Genomic DNA, 18,278 nt, shown 5'->3' on the forward strand with positions numbered 1-18,278 from the left:
GTGCTGCAATGAACATTGGAGTGCATGTGTCTTTTTGAATTATGGTTTTCTCTGGGTATAGGAGTAGTGAGATTGCTGGATCATATGGTAATCCTGTTTTTAGTTTTTTAAGGAACCTCCATACTGTTCTCCATAGTGGCTTTATCAACATACATTCCCACCAACAGTGCAAGAGGGTTCTTTTTTCTCCACACCCTCTCCAGCATTTGTTGTTTGTAGATTTTCTGATGATGCCCATTCTGACTGGTGTGAGGTGATACCTCATTGTAGTTTTGATTTGCATTTCTCTAATGGTTAGTGATGTTGAGCAGCTTTTCATGTGCTTCTTGGCCATCTGTATGTCTTCTTTGGAGAAATGTCTATTTACATCTTCTGCCTATTTTTGGATTGGATTGTTTGTTTTCTAACATTGAGCTGCATGAGCTGTTTATATATTTTGGAGATTAATCCTTTGTCCGTTGATTCGTTTGCAAATATTTTCTCCCATTCTGAGGGTTGTCTTTTCATCTTGTTTATGGTTTCCTTTGCTGTGCAAAAGCTTTGAAGTTTCTTTAGGTCCCATTTGTTTATTTTTATTTCCATTACTCTAGGAGATGGATCAAAAAAGATCTTGCTGGGCTTCCCTGGTGGCTCAGTGGTTGAGAGTCTGCCGGCCGATGTAGGGGACACGGGTTCGTGCCCCGGTCCGGGAAGATCCTACATGTCGCGGAGCGGCTGGGCCCGTGAGCCATGGCCGCTGAACCTACATGTCCAGAGCCTGTGCTCCGCAACGGGAGAGGCCACAACAGTGAGAGGCCCGTGTAACAAACAAACAAAAAAAGATCTTGCTGTGATTTATGTCAAGGAGTGTTCTTCCTATGTTTTCCTCTAAGAGTTTTATAGTGTCCGGTCTTACATTTAGGTCTCTAATCCATTTTGAGCTTATTGTTGTGTATGGTGTTAGGGAGTGTTCTAATTTCATTCTTTTACATGTAACTGTCCAGTTTTCCCAGCACCACTTATTGAAGAGACTGTCTTTTCTCCATTGTATATCTTTGCCTCCTTTGTCATAGATTAGTTGACCATAGGTGCATGGGTTTATCTCTGGGTTTTCTATCTTTTTCCATTGATCTATGTTTCTGTTTTTGTGCCAGTACCATATTGCCTTGATTACTGTAGCTTTGTAGTATAGTGTGAAGTCAGCGAGTCTGATTCCTCCAGCTCCGTTTTTTCCCTCAAGACTGCTTTGGCTATTCGGGGTCTTTTGTGTCTCCATACAAATTTTAAGATTTTTTGTTCTAGTTCCATAAAAAATGCCATTGGTAATTTGATAGCAATTGCATTGAATCTGTCGATTGCTTTGGGTAGTATAGTCATTTTCACAATATTTATTCTTCCAATCCAAAAGCATGGTATATCTCTCCATCTGTTGATATCATCTTTAATTTCTTTCATCAGTGTCTTATGTCTTATGGTCATTTGTCTCCCTAGGTAGGTTTATTCCCAGGTATTTTATTCTTTTTGTTGCAATGGTAAATGGGAGTGTTTCCTTAATTTCTCTTTCAGATTTTTCATCATTAGTGTATAGGAATGCAAGAGATTTCTGTGCATTAATTTTGTATCTTGCAACTTTGCCAAATTCATTGATTAGCTCTAGTAGTTTTCTGGTGGCATCTCTAGGATTCTCTATGTATAGTATCATGTCATGTGCAAACGGTGACAGTTTTTTTACTTCTTCTTTTCCAATTTGTATTCATTTTATTTCTTTTTCTTCTGTGGCCGTGGCTAGGACTTCCAAAACTATGTTGAGTAATAGTGGTGAGAGTGGGCAACCTTGTCTTGTTCCTGATCTTAGAGGAAATGCTTTCAGTTTTTCACCATTGAGAATGATGTTTGCTGTGGGTTTGTCGTATATGGCCTTCATTATGTTGAGATAGGTTCCCTCTGTGCCTACTTTCTGGAGAGTTTTTATCATAAATGGGTGTTGAATTTTGTCAAAAGCTTTTTCTGCATCTATTGAGATGATCATATGGTTTTTATTCTGCAATTTAATATGATGTATCACATTGATTGATTTGTGTATATTGAAGAATCCTTGCATCCCTGGGATAAATCCCACTTGATCATGGTGTTTGATCCTTTTAATGTGTTGTTGGATTCTGTTTGCTAGTATTTTGTAGAAGATTTTTGCATCTATATTCATCAGTGATATTGGTCTGTAATTTTCTCTTTTTTTGTAGTATCTTTGTCTGGTTTTGGTATCAGGGTGATGATGGCCTCATAGAATGAGTTTGGGAGTGTTCCTTCCTCTGCAATTTTTGGGAAGAGTTTGAGAAGGATGGGTGTTAGCTCTTCTCCAAATGTTTGATAGAATTCACCTGTGAAGCCCTCTGGTCCTGGACTTTTGTTTGTTGGAAGATTTTTAATCACAGTTTCAATTTCATTACTTGTGATTGGTCTGTTCGTATTTTCTACTTCTTCCTGGTTCAGTCTTGGAAGGTTATACCTTTCTAAAAATTTGTCCATTTCTTCCAGGTTGTCCATTTTATTGGCATAGAGTTGCTTGTAGTAGTCTCTTAGGATGCTTTGTATTTCTGTGGTGTCTGTTATAACTTCTCCTTTTTCATTTCTAATTTTATTGATTTGAGTCCTCTCCTTCTTTTTCTTGATGAGTCTGGCTAATGGTTTATCAATTTTGTTTATCTTCTCAAAGAATCAGGTTTTAGTTTTATTGATCTTTGCCATTGTTTTCTTTGTTTCTATTTCATTTATTTCTGCTCTGATCTTTATGATTTCTTTCCTTCTGCTAACTTTGGGTTTTGTTTGTTCTTCTTTCTCTAGTTCCTTTAGGTGTAACGTTAGATTGTTTATTCGAGATTTTTCCTGTTTCGTGAGGTAGGCTTGTATAGCTATAAAATTCCCTCTTAGAACTGCTTTTCCTGCATACCATAGGTTTTGGATCGTCGTGTTTTCATTGTCATTTGTCTCTAGGTATTTTTTGATTTCCTCTTTGATTTCTTCAATGTTCTCTTGGTTATTTAATAACGTATTGTTTAGCCTCCGTGTGTTTGTGTTTTTTGCGTTTTTTCCCCTGTAATTCATTTCTAATCTCATAGTGTTGTGGTCAGAAAAGATGCTTGATATGATTTCAATTTTCTTAAGTTTACTGAGGCTTGATTTGTGACCCAAGATGTGATCTATCCTGGAGAATGTTCCGTATGCACTTGAGAAGAAACTGTAAACTGCTTTTTTTTTTTTTTTTTTTTTCGGTATGCGGGCCTCTCACTGTTGTGGCCTCTCCCATTGCAGAGCACAGGCTCCGGACGCACAGGCTCAGTGGCCATGGCTCACGGGCCTAGCTGCTCCGCAGCATGTGGGATCTTCCCAGACCGGGGCACGAACCCATGTCTCCTGCATCAGCAGGCGGACTCTCAACCACTGCACCACCAGGGATGCCCCTAATCTACTATTTTTGGATGGAATGTCCTATAAATATCAATTAAATCTATCTGGTCTATTGTGTCATTTAAATCTTCTGTTTCCTTATTTGTTTTCATTTTGGATGATCTGTCCATTGATGTAAGTGAGGTGTTAAAGTCCCCTCTATTATTGTCTTACTGTCAATTTCCTCTTTTATAGCTGTTAGCAGTTGACTTATGTATTGAGGTGCTCCTGTGTTGGGTGCATATATATTTATAATTGTAATATCTTCTTCTTTGGTTGATCCCTTGATCATTATGTAGTTCCTTCCTTGTCTCTTGTAACATTCTTTATTTTAAAGTCTATTTTATCTGATATGAGTATTGCTACTCCAGCTTTCTTTTGATTTCCATTTGCATGGAATATCTTTTTCCATCCTCTCACTTTCAGTGTGTATGTGTCCCTAGATCTGAAGGGGGTCTCTTGTAGACAGCATATATATGGGTCTTATTTTTGTATCCATTCAGCAAGCCTGTGTCTTTTGGTTGGAGCATTTAATCCATTCACTTTTAAGGTAATTATCAATATGTATGTTCCTATGACCATTTGCTTAATTGTTTTGGGGTTGTTTTGTTTTGTTTTGTTTTTTGCGGTACACGGGCCTCTCACTGTTGTGGCCTCTCCCGTTGCGGAGCACAGGCTCCGGACGCGCAGGCTCAGCGGCCATGGCTCATGGGCCCAGCCACTCTGCTGCATGTGGGATCTTTCCAGTCTGGGGCACGAACCCGTGTCCCCTGCATCGGCAGGCGGACCCTCAACCACTGTGTCACCAGGGAAGCCCTTGGGTTTGTTTTTGTAGGTCCTTTTCTTCTCTTGTGTTTCCCACTTAGAGAAGTTTCCTTTAGCATTTGCTGTAGAGCTGGTTTGGTGGTGCTGAATTCTCTTAGCTTTTGCTTGTCTGTAAAGGTTTTAATTTCTCCATTGAATCTGAATGAGATCCTTGCCAGGTAGAGAGATCTTGGTTGTAGGTTCTTCCCTTTCATCACTTTAAGTATATCATGCCACTGCCTTCTAGCTTGTAGAGTTTTTGCTGAGAAATCAGCTGTTAACCTTATGGGAGTTCCCTTGTATGTTATTTGTCATTTTTCCCTTGCTGCTTTCAATAATTTTTCTTTGTCTTTAATTTTTGCCAATTTGATTGCTATGTGTCTCAGTGTGTTTCTCCTTGGGTTTATCCTGTATGGGACTCTCTGCACTTCCTGGACTTGGGTGGCTATTTCCTTTCCCATGTTAAGGAAGTTTTCAACTATAATCTCTTCAAATATTTTCTTGGGTCCTTTCTCTCCCTCTTCTCCTTCTGGGACCGCTATAATGCGAATGTTGTTGCATTTAATGTTTTCCCTAGGTCTCTTAGGCTGTCTTCATTTCTTTTCATTCTTTTTTCTTTATTCTGTTCCGCAGCATTGGATTCCACCATTCTGTCTTCCAGGTCACTTATCTGTTCTTCTGCCTCAGTTATTCTGCTATTGATTCCTTCTAGTGTAGTTTTCATTTCAGTTATTGTATTGTTCATCTCTGTTTGTTTGTTCTTTACTTCTTCTAGGTCTTTGTTAAACATTTCTTGCATCTTCTCAGTCTTTGCCTCCATTGTTTTTCCGAGTTCCTGGATCATCTTCACTATCATTATTCTGAATTCTTTTTCTGGAATGTTGCCTATCTCCACTTCAGTTAGTTGTTTTTCTGGGGTTTTCTCTTGTTCCTTCATCTGGTACATAGCCCTCTGCCTTTTCATCTTGTCTGTCTATCTGTGAATATGTTTTTTGTTCCACAGGCTGCAGGATTGTAGTTCTTCTTGCTTCTGCTGTCTGCCCTCTGGTGGATGAGGCTATCTAAGAGGCTTGTGCTAGTTTCCTGATGGGAGGGACTGGTGGTGGGTAGAGCTGGGTGTTGCTCTAGTGGGCAGAGCTCAGTAAAACTTTAACCCGCTTGACTGCTGATGGGTGGGGCTGGGTTCCCTCCCTGTTGGTTGTTTGGCGCGAGGCAACCCAACACCGGAGCCTAGCTGGGCTCTTTGGTGGGGCTAATGACAGACTCTGGGAGGGCTCACGCCAAGGAGTACTTCCCAGAACTTCTGCTGCCAGTGTCCTTGTCCCCACAGTGAGCTGCAGCCCCACCCCCACCTCCCGCCTCTACAGGAGACCCTCCAACACTAGCAGGTAGGTTTGGTTCAGTCTCCTCTGGGGTCACTGTTCCTTCCCCTGGGTCCCGACGCACACACTACTTTGTGTGTGTCCTCCAAGAGTGGAGTCTCTGTTTCCCCCAGTCCTGTTGAAGTCCTGCAATCAAATCCCACTAGCCTTCAAAGTCTGATTCTCTAGGAATTCCTCCTCCCATTGCCGGACCCCCAGGTTGGGAAGCCTGATGTAGGTCTCAGAACCTTCAGTCCAGTGGGTGGACTTCTGTGGTATAAGTGTTCTCCAGTCTGTGAGTCACCCACCCAGCAGTTATGAGATTTGATTTTACTGTGATTGCGCCCCTCCTACTGTCTCATTGTGGCTTCTCCTTTGCCTTTGGATGTGGGGTATATTTTTTGGTGAGTTTCAGTGTCTTCCTGTCAATGATTGTCTAGCAGCTAGTTGTGATTCTGGTGTTCTCACAAGAGGGAGTGAGACACCAGTCAGAATGGCCATCATCAAAAACTCTAGAAACAATAAATGCTGGAGAGGGTGTGGAGAAAAGGGAACCCTCTTGCACTGTTGGTGGGAATGTAAATTGATACAGACACTACGGAGAACAGTATGGAGGTTCCCTAAAAAACTGAAAATAGAACTACCATCTGACCCAGCAATCCCACTGCTGGGCATATACCCTGAGAAAACCATAATTCAGAAAGACACATGCATCCCAATGTTCATTGCAGCACTATTTACAATAGCCAGGACATGGAAGCAACCTAAATGTCCATCAACAGACAAATGGATGAAGAAGATGTGGCATATATATACAATGGAACACTACTCAGCCATAAAAAGAAACGAAATTGAGTTATTTGTAATGAGGCGGAGAGACCTGGAGTCTGTCACACAGAGTGAAGTAAGTCAGAAGGAGAAAAACAGATACCATATGCTAACACATATATATGGAATCTAAGAAAAAAAATGTCATGAAGAGATTAGTGATAGGAAGGGAATAAAACACAGACCTACTAGAGCATGGACTTGAGGATATGGGGAGGCGGAAGGGTAAGCTGTGACGAAGTGAGAGAGTGGCATGGACATACATACTCTACCAAATGTAAAATAGATAGCTAGTGGGAAGCAGCCGCATAGCACAGGGAGATCACCTCTGTGCTTTGTGACCACCTAGAGGGGTGGGATAGGGAGGGTGGGAGGGAGGGTGATGCAAGAGGGAAGAGATATGGGAACATATGTATATGTATAACTGATTCACTTTGTTGTAAAGCAGAAACTAACACACCATTGTAAAACAGTTATACTCCAATAAAGATGTTAAAAAAAAAAAAAAAGAGGGAGTGAGAGCATGTCCTTCTACTCTGCCATCTTGGTTCAGGGCCTTTTCCATTCATTTTTATGGCTGAGTAATATTCCATTGTGTATATATACCACATCTTCTTTATCCATTCCTCTGTTGATGGACATTTAGGTTGTTTCCATGTCTTGGCTATTGTAAATAGTGCTGCAGTGAACATAGGGGTGCATGTATCTTTTCAAATTAGAGTTTTTTTTCAGATATATGCCCAGGAGTGGGATTGCTGGATCACATGGTAACTCTATTTTTAGTTTTATAAGTACCCTTCATACTGTTCTCCATAGTGGCTGCATCAATTTACATTCCTACCAACAGTGTAGGAGGGTTCCCTTTTCTCCACACCCTCTCCAGCATTTATTATTTGTAAACTTTTTAATGATGGCCATCCTGATGGATGTGAGGTGATACCTCATTGTAGTTTTGATTTGCATTTCTCTGATAATTAGGGATGTTGAACATCTTTTCATGTGCTTCTTGGCCATCTGTATGTCTCCTTTGGAGAAATTAGATGATTACATTTAATGAGGCAGAAACAGTCAACTTAGAAGCACCTCCATCAACATCAGGCATTGTGCTTTCTCATGACACCCATGTTCCCAAGCTCTGACTCAGTGCCAGGCACTCTGTGCTAAGAGCTTCACTCCCAGTAAAGCCCCATAGGAACTGTTTACTATCCCCTTTTACAGATGGGGGAAATGAGGCCAAAGAGGGGAGCAAACGAGCATCAGAGTTGAGCTGCCACGTGGCCCATCTCACGGCACACGTGCACTGTTCCTTCTGCATAGAACACCCTTCCCCACCCTTCCTGTACTCGTTGTATAAATAGGAGGATAGATGGACCATGAATGGTAACAACAACTCCCTGTCCCCAAGCCCTTTCTCTGTGCCAGGCACTGTGCTGGGTGATTTACATGTACTGATTCATGGTAAATGGTCACAAGAACCTTATGGATGAAGAACCAGGTACAGAGAGGTTAAGTAACTCACCCAACATCACACAGCAGAGCTCCGACTTGCTCCCTGGTAGCTGGGGACACAGGATCCACCGCTACTCCACACTGCCTGACTGACTCCTGGCCCATCCTAGTACCTCCCCACTGCCCCTTGCCAACTCACTGGGGCCCAGCAAGGGGTCCCTCATGCCGGCCATGTGGTCCTGCAGACCGTGTGACCCTGGAGCTGAGTGGACACGGGCAGCAGAGCTTGTGGCCCAGAGCTGGCTCCTCTTGCACAGCTGTTGGGAGCACTGCCCTGTCCCCTACTTATGGATGCCAGCTGGACGGGACAGGAGCGGAGGGCAGTTTCTGTTGAGTCATTCCCAGTGGAACCGAGTCACTGTGTGGGTGGTGTAGGGGTCAGAGAGCTCAGGTTCTGGTAAACTTGTTATTAGCAGATCCGCTAAGGTTACACCTCCTGGGGTGCTGGCGGGGCACACGGGGGACCTTGGAGGCGCCACTGTCTAGATCCTAAACAATATGGTGGGGCAGAGCTAAAATTAACAATGGGAAACCACCAGCTCCTCTTGCCCTCTAAGGAAAGGGGGCTAACAGGGTCTGTGGGCTTCTGGGGAGCACAGAGCTCTCCTGCCTACATTTCATAAGAAGGGAACCGGGCTGCACAGGGTTGGCCCCTTGTGAGACGGGTGAGGTACAAGGGGCCTGGGGGCAGGCAGCCTGGGTCCAGATCAAGTTCTACCCATTACACTCATTATGTGATCACAGGCAAGTTGCTTAACCTCTCTGTGCCTCCAAAAAATTCATCTGAAGAAACTGAGATAATGACAGCACCTGCTCCCCAAGAATGAATGGACCTGGCATGGGGAACCAGGACCTTCAGCTTACCCCTTAGAGTCTCTTCAATGACCTTACAAGGTAGGCGTTGTGACGGCCATTTACAGATGAAGGAACTGAGGTTAAGACTCTCTCAGGGGCCACACAGAGCTAGTGAGAGGCAGAAACTGTCAGGGTTCAAACCTGAACAATGTCCTTGTCTCTGTGTCAGCTTGCTCCTATTTATTTAGGAGGCTTCTGAGCCTGCCACTATGTGTGGCACCTGTTAGATGCAGTCCTCGTCGTCAAGCAGATAGGTAGAATGGGTTGGGGAGAGGTAGTGAGCTCCCCGTCACTCCCGAGGTATGCAAGCACAGCCTGGGCATTGTAGGAGTCCTCAAGCATTGGATTTGGGGTTGAACTCAGTGCTATTCAAGGCCCTTCCCTGCCTCCCTAGATCATACGGCTCATCACTCTCTTCCCCCGGAACACAAAGTGGACACAGGGATTATTTGGCTTGTTTTACAGCGGGGAAAACTGAGGCCCAGAGACAGGATTTACCCAAGGTCACTCATCCAGCTCAAGGTGAATCTGGGCTGGGGCTTCAGTCAAGGTAGATGGTCAGCTGAACCCACCTCACACCGCTCCAGGTACAGGGAGTCCAAAAGGTGGGCTGCTGCCTCTGAGGGACTAGAGAAAGGGAGCTGGGTGCAAAGGAGGACGCAGGCCCTCGGACAAGGCAGGGCAAGTCCTGGAGCCAAAGGCAGGTGCTCAGGAGTGCGCAGGGCCAGGGAGCAAGCGAAGGCCTCCGGAAATGGCAACCTCAGACTCCTTTTGGTCCCTCGTTGGACAAAATGAACAAATGAGGACCCAGAGAGCGATTCTTTTGTCCTGGGACTGTGATATCATGCAGTGCACAGGACTGCTGGGAAAGGAAGAGGAGGGGGAGTTGGGGCTCGGTCCTGGCAAAGCCTGATATGCTCCAGCAAAGATGGAGCATGATTCACACCAGGCGGGAGTTTTCTGGCCCGACTCAGCCCCCGTCCGGCTCCTCCCTCGCACCCAAATCAGAAAGAGCTGTTATTTTCTAAGCACTCGGGACGCACAAAGCCCAGTTCACTCATTATGCTCTGCATTTATCCTGACACAGCCCCGTGAGATAAGGACTGGGAATATCATCACCTTCATTTCTTCAGAAGAGGAAACTGCAGCCAGAGAGGTTAGGAAATGCCCGAGGCCACACAGCCAGCGAGAGACAGAGCTAGGAGTTAAGCTCTGCTGGGTGCTGGGTCCCAGGTCTTTGCCCCACGTCAACCAGGCTCTGATGGCCTCCTTCTGGGGGTAGAGGATGCCCCCCCTTCTCTCCAAGGTCAGCTCATCTGAACTTCAGGGTGAGAATATCTCAACCTCAGCACTCACCTTCTGGGAAATGACTCGTGCTCTGGCCAAGAAGCTGCAATCCTCGCCCAGGACGCGGGGCAGGTAGCAAAGCGGCCAACAGGGTCAGCTGTAAGCCTTGGCCACCCACGTTGGCCACCCACGTTGATCACCCACCCAACGGGAATCGCCTTTTTTTTTTAAACCAGCTTTTGGGAGCTAGAACTCACATTCCATATACTTCACACCATCAAAGTGCACAGTGGAACGGTTTTAGTTCCATCACCACAATCCCTTTCAGAACATTTTCATCACCCCCAAATGAAATCCTGTATCTCGGGGCAGTCACTTCCCATTCCCCACCCTCACTGCCCATCCCAGGCAACCACTAATCTACTGTCTCTATGGATTTGCCGCTTCTGGACATTTCTAGAGATGGAGTCACAAGAATTGTGTCTTTCGCGGGCACCTCTTTTTGAAGCCTTAGAATCACCTCTTGCAGGAAGACTGTTCTCTCCATTTTATAGGTGAGGGAACCACAGCTCAGAGTGATCAAGTAACTTGCCCAAGGTCACCCAGCTCCGGGAGGGTGGGTGGATTTGGACCATGTCTGTCTGGCTCCAGAGACCCCAGGCCACCCTCTTAGGCCTCAAGCCCAGAGTTGCCTGACAGCTTCAGGGGCCCTGAGGTTAGGGGTTTGGGGGCAGGAGGAAGGCGGAAAGGCTAGGGGTGTTTGCGGGTGTGGAAGCCAGGGTTGGAGGGGCAGAGAGCCTGGGGGAGGCACTGGGTCCCACCACCAGACAGCAGGACCCCAGGGAGGAAAGGAAACTTGCAGGAGAGGCCCCGGAGGCAGGGAGGGAGTGGGGTGGCCAAGTTCCCCGTGGGGTGGCAGTCTGCCTGCCTCCCCCCTCCAGCCCCAACCTTCCCGATGATTGGTCCAGTCACGCCCCCCTGGTGACCCCACTGCCACCTCCTCCCGCTCTGGAAATAGCTCTCTGCCCTCTTGCTCCAGACCCCGGGCCCAGTAGGATGACTCAGCATGAGCCCCAGAGCTGGCTGTCCTTGGGTCCCCTCCTCCGCCCCCCAGCCCGTCCCTCTCTGGCTGGAGCTCCCAGGAGGTAACCACCACCAGTCCCACGGCGACTGTGCCAGGATGGCCTCGGCCCGCACGCCCTCTGGGCCAGGCTCTTCTTCCCTCTAGCTAGGGGGGCTCTGCTCACCTTTTACTGGAAACCCCCCTTGGGGTGTATGGAAGAGCTTCAGGTCCTCTTGCAACGCTCTCTGTGTTTTTTAAGTTATTTCCGTATCTTGACCCCCCCAAAACCCAGATTTTAGAATATGCTCTTTCAGGCTGCTCTCAGCTTTGGACCCCCATCTGACCCATCCTACCAGCCCCCTTGGGAATCACCAACACAATGAGTTTACCCGGTCACGGGTGGGGCAACTAAGGTTCAGCGAGGGAAAGGGGCTTCCGCAAGGTCACTTGGCTGGGAAGGGGCAGGCTTGGAGCGTGAATGTGTATCCCAGTCCCCTGGAAATGGCATTCTGAGGGTTTGGTTGTGGGCCCAGCCTGCCAGTGTGAGGAGGGGACCTCTTGATCCTTGGTGGCTTAAGAGTTAAAGGATAGCAGCAGCTGTTAATTACACCAGGGTACCAAACTTTTTTTCACTTTTTCATCCACTGGTTCATTTAGAGCCAGACAGCCTGGGTTGGAATACCAGCTGCAGCCAACTTTGTGCTCTGTGACTTTGAGCAAATCATTTAACCTCTCTGAGCCTCCCTCTCCTCATCTATAAAATGGATATGACAATAATAGCCCCTGCCTCATAGGGCCGCAGCGAAGGTTAAATGAGTGAATATGCCTACAGCGCTTAGAAAGTGCCCAGCTCATGTTGAATGCTTGATAAATGTGAGCTGTTTTATTACGGTTCCTGGCGAATGCATTATGTGGGCCGAACCCAGTGCCCCCTCCCCTGCCCCCAGCCTCAAGGAACTCACTGGGAGGTGCGAGAAACTGTCTAGAAAATAGGGCTGCTATGGTCCAGAGAGGCAGGGGCTGGGGTGAAGATTGGGGCTGGGCTTGCAGGACCCAAAAAGGGGGCCTGACCCAGCCTGGGGGCCCCTAGGGAGCTCCATGACGCTGTGGAAAGTGCCAGCTGGGAGTCAGAGTTCGGAGTTCCAGCTCCAGCCAGCTCTGCTGCCCACCTGCTTTGTGACCTTGGGCAGGTCATTTGCTGGCTCTGGACTGCAGGCTCTTGCCCTGCATGGCGGAGGTGCCAGACGTCCGGGAGGACAGCCATGGCTCTCTGGGCTATTTTTACCTGGACAGAGGGCAGTCACACACTCATCTTGGAATCAGAACCTGAGAGATGCCCGAGCCCCAAGGTCATGCAGCACGACCCCTCCTGGGTCTGAGGCTGGGCCAGCCCACTCAGCAGCCTCTTTGGGCCCAGTCTGGTCCCATCTATGAAACCCAAGGTGGGGGCAACCCGCTCTCTCTGGTCCCCCAGAACACTGCACCCCAGTTATTACAAACTGCCCTCATGCACCGCCACGCTTGGACACATTGTTATTTTTATTTTAAGCCGTTTAGAAAGCCACAGAAAAGTTATCAGATTGGAGATGGGGAGAAAAGCCAGGAGTGGAGATGAGTGGCCGAGATGCAGAGACACAAAAATGGGGAGAGAGAACAGAGAGATGGAGATAGAAACGGACACAGACAGAGACAAGGATAGAAATGGAAAGAGACGTATAAGTCAAACACAAGGAGACAAAGAAGAGTAGAAAAGGATTCAAAGAAAGAGAGAGGAAAGACCCGGGGACGGGGGGTGGAGGGAAAGCAGTGGGGAAAGAGCATGGGAGGGAGGAGATACAGAGACGGGGTGGGGGCCAGGTACGGGGTCGGCCAAGCTTTCTCTTCTCTGGGCCTCAGTGGTCTCACCTGTAAAACCACATCTGAGCTAAGTGACCCCCAAGGGCTCCCTGAACTCTGATGTTCAGACCCTGTGGTGTGAGGCATCTTGAGAATGGGTTGGAGTGATGGGTCCCACCAACCTTCTAACTCTTCAGAGGTGGCTCATGCTTTGATATTCACTCCCCGCTGTCCGCTCTATATAACTAACCCCATCTGGCGTGTGGGAAGCTGAGGATCAGAGAGGGGCAAACATTTTTCTAAGGCCACACAGCCGACTGTGATGCAAAGGGACCTGGGCTGCTGAATGTGGTAGGTAGGCCTTTCCACCTGCCTTCCGACTCCTTGTGTCTGTGGACCCCTATCCCAGTCTCCCCCGTGGCTGTCATGTCGCCTCCCCTGCTTCATCCCCTCCCTGGCCCTCGGGGCTCAGTGGACCATGGCAGAGGTGACCCAGCCACATACACCTTTTTTCCATGCTGCCTGTGGACACCCTCTGAACAAAGGGCAAGAAGGGAACGTGTGTTCCTCAGCCAGGCTCCCTTCTCCCCATTCCTCAGCGAGCTACTGCAGCCTGGGACTCCTTCGCTAAGGAAAGAGATAAAATTCCGAGAGAAGAAGTAAAGCAGAGCCTGGGTTTCTGTGGTTGGAGGGTGGAACAGTGTGCCCTTGCTGAGTGTGCTGACATCCCAGCCCTCATGGCCAGCACTGTGGGTTCCCTACCCACCAGCCCTCTCCTCGACTCCATCCCACCAGCTGCCTCCCTTTCCTTAAGAGTCTCACATTGGTTTGGGGGTTCCACACCCTCCCCCCACGGTGATGCTCAGGGAAGATGACTCCAGACGGCCCCAGAGGTGAGTTGCAATTGCTCTCAGCCCGTCATGGTGGTCTTGCCTGTGATTGGCTTAAGCATGGACATGTGGTTGTTTCCTGGGAAAGGGAGACTGAGAGGGAATTGGTCAGAGTAGAGGGAGAGGGGCTTCTAGGAAGTTGTTCTTTGTTTTCGAAAGGGGACATGAAGCAGAGACTTGCCTTTTCCTGCCTTTGGATGTTGAATGAGGATGTGATGCCTGGAGCTGTGGCAGCCATCTTGTGACGTTGAAAGGAAGGTGAATTGTAGAGAAGAAGACCTCACGCTGCATAAGTGACCCTGAGCTGGAGGCCCCTCTCTGAGCCCTGTCAAGCCCAAGGGCCATGAGAGGCAATAATGAAATATTGAACTGTTGTATTTTAAACCATTATATTTTAGGGTAATTTATTATACATCAATAGAAATCAGAACAGTTAAGTGTTTCATAGATATTTGGTGAATTAACCTATTGGGTACATGATTAGGTGGATTTTTTTTTCTAAGAGAAGCTGCCATGTAAAAGAATCCAAGAGTTGCCATTGAGTAGCAGTGACCTCAGGTCCCCTGGAGTAGGTCACCTTTGCTCCAGAGAGTTCCTCAATGGCTTTTCGTAGACATTCCCACGTAAGGTGAGAGGTGAGATACAAGTGACCCAGATCTGGCCAACCCGTAGCCTTTGGAACATCACCACATCTTAGGGACCTTGCCAGCCCAGCCTGAAGACACTTAGTGGGGATTTGGTCACTTGGCTTCAACTGGCAGGTCATTGAGTTTCTCCTGCAGAATATCACGGAATGTCATCGGCTCTGCCTCAGGGCGCCCACAGCATGGAAAAGGGAGTGTCAGCCCGTCCAGAAGGTGTATCAAGATCACAACCATGTGGCTAGTGACAGGGGCAACACCAGAGGCTGCCACAGTGGGACAGATCAGAGCCTCCGGGCCTCTTCCCACCACATTTGCAAGGACTGGCTCCCCTTGGACTGAGTTAGCCCTGGACTCCTGGTCAATTCAGGGAGAAGAAAGGAGGCCCCGAATGAGAAGTTGGACTTCCTGCTAATTTGAAAGTGGAGGCTCAAACTGGTTTTACTTTGAAAAATGTGGGAATTGGGTTTCTATTTACCCCTAAGGGGATGAGGCCTGTCACGCCGCCGCTTAAGTAAACCTGGAGATCCCCCGAGGCAGGGAGCGGTTAAGAGTGAACACCCTGTTATACGTACAGCAGAAATTATCACAACATTGTAAATCAACTATACGGCAATAACATACATTTTTTAAAAGCCATCAAAGGGCTTCCCTGGTGGCGCCGGGGTTGAGAGTCCGCCTGCCGATGCAGGGGACACGGGTTCGTGCCCCGGTCCGGGAAGATCCCACATGCCGCGGAGCAACTAAGCCCGTGAGCCATGGCCGCTGAGCCTGTGCGTCCGGAGCCTGTGCTCCGCAACGGGAGAGGCCACAACAGTGAGAGGCCCGCGTACCGCAAAAAAAAAAAATAAAATAAAATAAAAATAAAAAATAAAAAATAAAAAGAATGTGTTGGGAGAAGGGGGGGTGATAAATTAGGAGTTTGGGATTAACATATACACACTACTATAAATAAAACAGATAAACAAGGACCTACTGTATAGCACAGGGAACTGCACTCAATATCTTATAATAACCTATAATGGAAAAGAATCTGAAAAAGAATGTATATATATACACACACACACAATACATATATATAGATATAACTGAATCACTCTGATGTACACCTGAAACTAACACACCATTGTCAATCAACTATATTTCGATAAAATTTTTTTTAAAAGAGGTTGCTGTCTCATTTTTTTTAAACATCGTTATTGGAGTATAATTGCTTTACAATGGTGTGTTAGTTTCTGCTGTGTAATAAAGGGAATCAGCTGTACATGTACATGTATTGTCATCACCTGATACCTCCAGCTCTGCTCAAAGTGTGCTAAGTGAGCTCGGATGAGTCATCGTGCTCACCGCTCTTCACAGTTTATCACTTAGACTTGCCCAGATCTTACCCAAGCCCTGATTTCTTTCATGTCCTCTCCAACTTCTCAGCCTGGCTCCACCCCAAAAGCCACAGTCCCAGGCAGAGACATTAGAGCTGGCTTTTAGGGTCCAAAGAGGTCACCTTGGCTGTCCTGGGGGTGTGAGTCCCGTGGATCTCAGAGCAGCAGGTAAAAGGGACTAAAGGTCGAGATCAGACCACACAATGGAGGAGTTAGACAGATGTTCACACCCTCCGACTCACACATATAGCTGCACACACTCTCGGCACCCTCACAGAGACGACACACACACAGATACAGAGGCCTCAACCTCAGGAACCAGATATTCAGAACCAGGCTCTACTGATGCCTCCTGATCTTAATGTTTTACAGTTTACAACATGCCATCGTGTCCAGGAGAGAAGTAGGGCGGCCTCACTCCCATCTTCAGCTCACACCGTTTGAGCTGCCATGATGGAGCGGGCATTGGGTGAGGGGGTAGGTATGCAAAGATAAGCAAAAGTGAGGGGACCCCTACGCTCTCTGTCCAATAGGGGAAAGACAAAAAGCCAAAGGAAACAAAACAAGGGAAAAAAACCAAAGCCATAATTATGAATTGTGGTAAAGATGTCCACTTCTGGAAGTATGGCAGACTAGATAGTGTGAAATACAATCCTAATACCTCAATGATTCTGGATTAAAAAAAAAACTTGTAAAACTGGAAGAAATGTATAACTGTGCAAAAGCAAGAAAACAAGGACAATTCTGAATGCAAAGTAGCCACGAGGCGGAAAATAGGAAAGAGTCATGGAGGACAGTTTGAGCCCACGTAAAAAACATCTCGTGGGAATTCCGGAAGGACATAATAGATATGCAGGAAAGACGACACTTGAAGACATATTTTATATATAAAAATCCTATTGGAACTTCCCTGGTGGTGCAGTGGTTGGGAATCTGCCTGCCAATGCAGGAGACACGGGTTCGAGCCCTGGTCTGGAAAGATCCCACATGCTGAGGAGCAACTAAGCCCGTGGGCCACAACTACTGAACCCACGTGCCACAACTACTGAAACCCGCGCACCTAGAACCCGTGCTCCGCAACAAGAGAAGCCACCGCAATGAGAAGCCCACGCACCACAACGAAGAGTAGCCCCGGGCTTCCCTGGTGGCGCAGTGGTTGGGAGTCCACCTGCCGGTGCGGGGGACGTGGGTTCGTGCCCCGGTCCGGGGGGATCCCGCATGCCGCAGAGCGGCTGGGCCCGTGAGCCATGGCTGCTGAGCCTGCGCATCTGGAGCCTGTGCTCTGCGACGGGAGAGGCCAAAGCGGTGAAAGGCCCGTGTAACCGCAAAAAAAAAAAAAAAGAAAAAAGAGTAGCCCCTGCTCACCACAACTAGAGAAAGCCTGCACAGCAACTGAGACCCAACGCAGCCAAAATATAAATAATTAATTAATTAATTAATTAATTTTTTAAAAAAGAATGCATTAAAAAAAAATCCTATTGGCTGTGTTTCTCTGGAGAATTCTGACTAATAAGCTATCTCGGAGACTAGTCCCTGTGACTGGACCACACCCCCATCTCCTCAGATTCCTCAGGGTTCAGCCTTCCCATGTCCGTACTCCCAGAGCCCTAAGCCCATGAGCTCCCCAAAGATGGGGCGAGGCCTGTGGGCTTCACCAGGATGCCCCAGAGTGAGCCCAGGGCCTGGTATGTTACAGCCCTCAGTAGATATTTGGCTAATGAATACATTTACATTTCCCTGCTACCTTTAAGACCTAGCACAGACTCTTTTTTTTTTTTTTTTTTTGGCCATGCTGTGGGGCACGTGGGATCCCAGTTTCCCTGTCCAGGGACCAAACCTGCGTCCCCTGTGGTAGAAGCGTGGATTCCAGATTCTTTCCTTCTCACTCCCACTCCACAGAAGCTTCACAAAGGAGGAGACCATGTTTACCTTATTTGAAGCTGGGACCCCTAGTCCCAACCTGGGACCTGGCACATAATATTTGCTCAAGAAATATTTGTTAGATCAATGCAGAATATATGCCATTGCAGGATCACATTTAAAAAATATTAGCCTATATATTCCTCTGGGATTTCCTTTCCTCCTTTGCTCTTTCCTTTTAAGACAGCAAGGCATTTCTGTGCCCAAGCCTCAAGAAAGGATGTAACAGCTGAAAGCAAGAAAAACGTATCTCTTGCCTGGATTTGCAGATTCAAAAGCTCAGACCTGAGAGGACCAGAAAGAACACACAGAAAGGGCAAAAGATTTGGAGGAAATCATGAGGCATCCCTGCTGCCCAGTCTGGAAAATCATTTTCTGAACCATCAGAAGGAAAGGAGTTGAAAAGGAAATAAGATTGCAGTTGGTGGCGATTCCCAAAGAAAGTGGTTCTGTCTCTGCTGGGGGGCACTGCTAGCTCAGAG

General features: G+C 47.3%; 1 long non-coding RNA gene across 1 annotated transcript; it reads left to right on the forward strand.

Moving 5' to 3' along the window:
* Nucleotides 1-5,441: 5,441 nt before the first annotated feature.
* Nucleotides 5,442-14,240, forward strand: LOC136792221 (uncharacterized). The gene is made up of 3 exons (XR_010835690.1): nucleotides 5,442-5,615; nucleotides 13,566-13,859; nucleotides 14,016-14,240. It is a non-coding gene; the product is annotated as an uncharacterized lncRNA (long non-coding RNA).
* Nucleotides 14,241-18,278: the final 4,038 nt, after the last annotated feature.

The sequence above is a fragment of the Kogia breviceps genome, chromosome 12 (assembly GCF_026419965.1).
Source record: "Kogia breviceps isolate mKogBre1 chromosome 12, mKogBre1 haplotype 1, whole genome shotgun sequence".
NCBI classification, from domain to species: Eukaryota; Metazoa; Chordata; class Mammalia; order Artiodactyla; family Physeteridae; genus Kogia; species Kogia breviceps.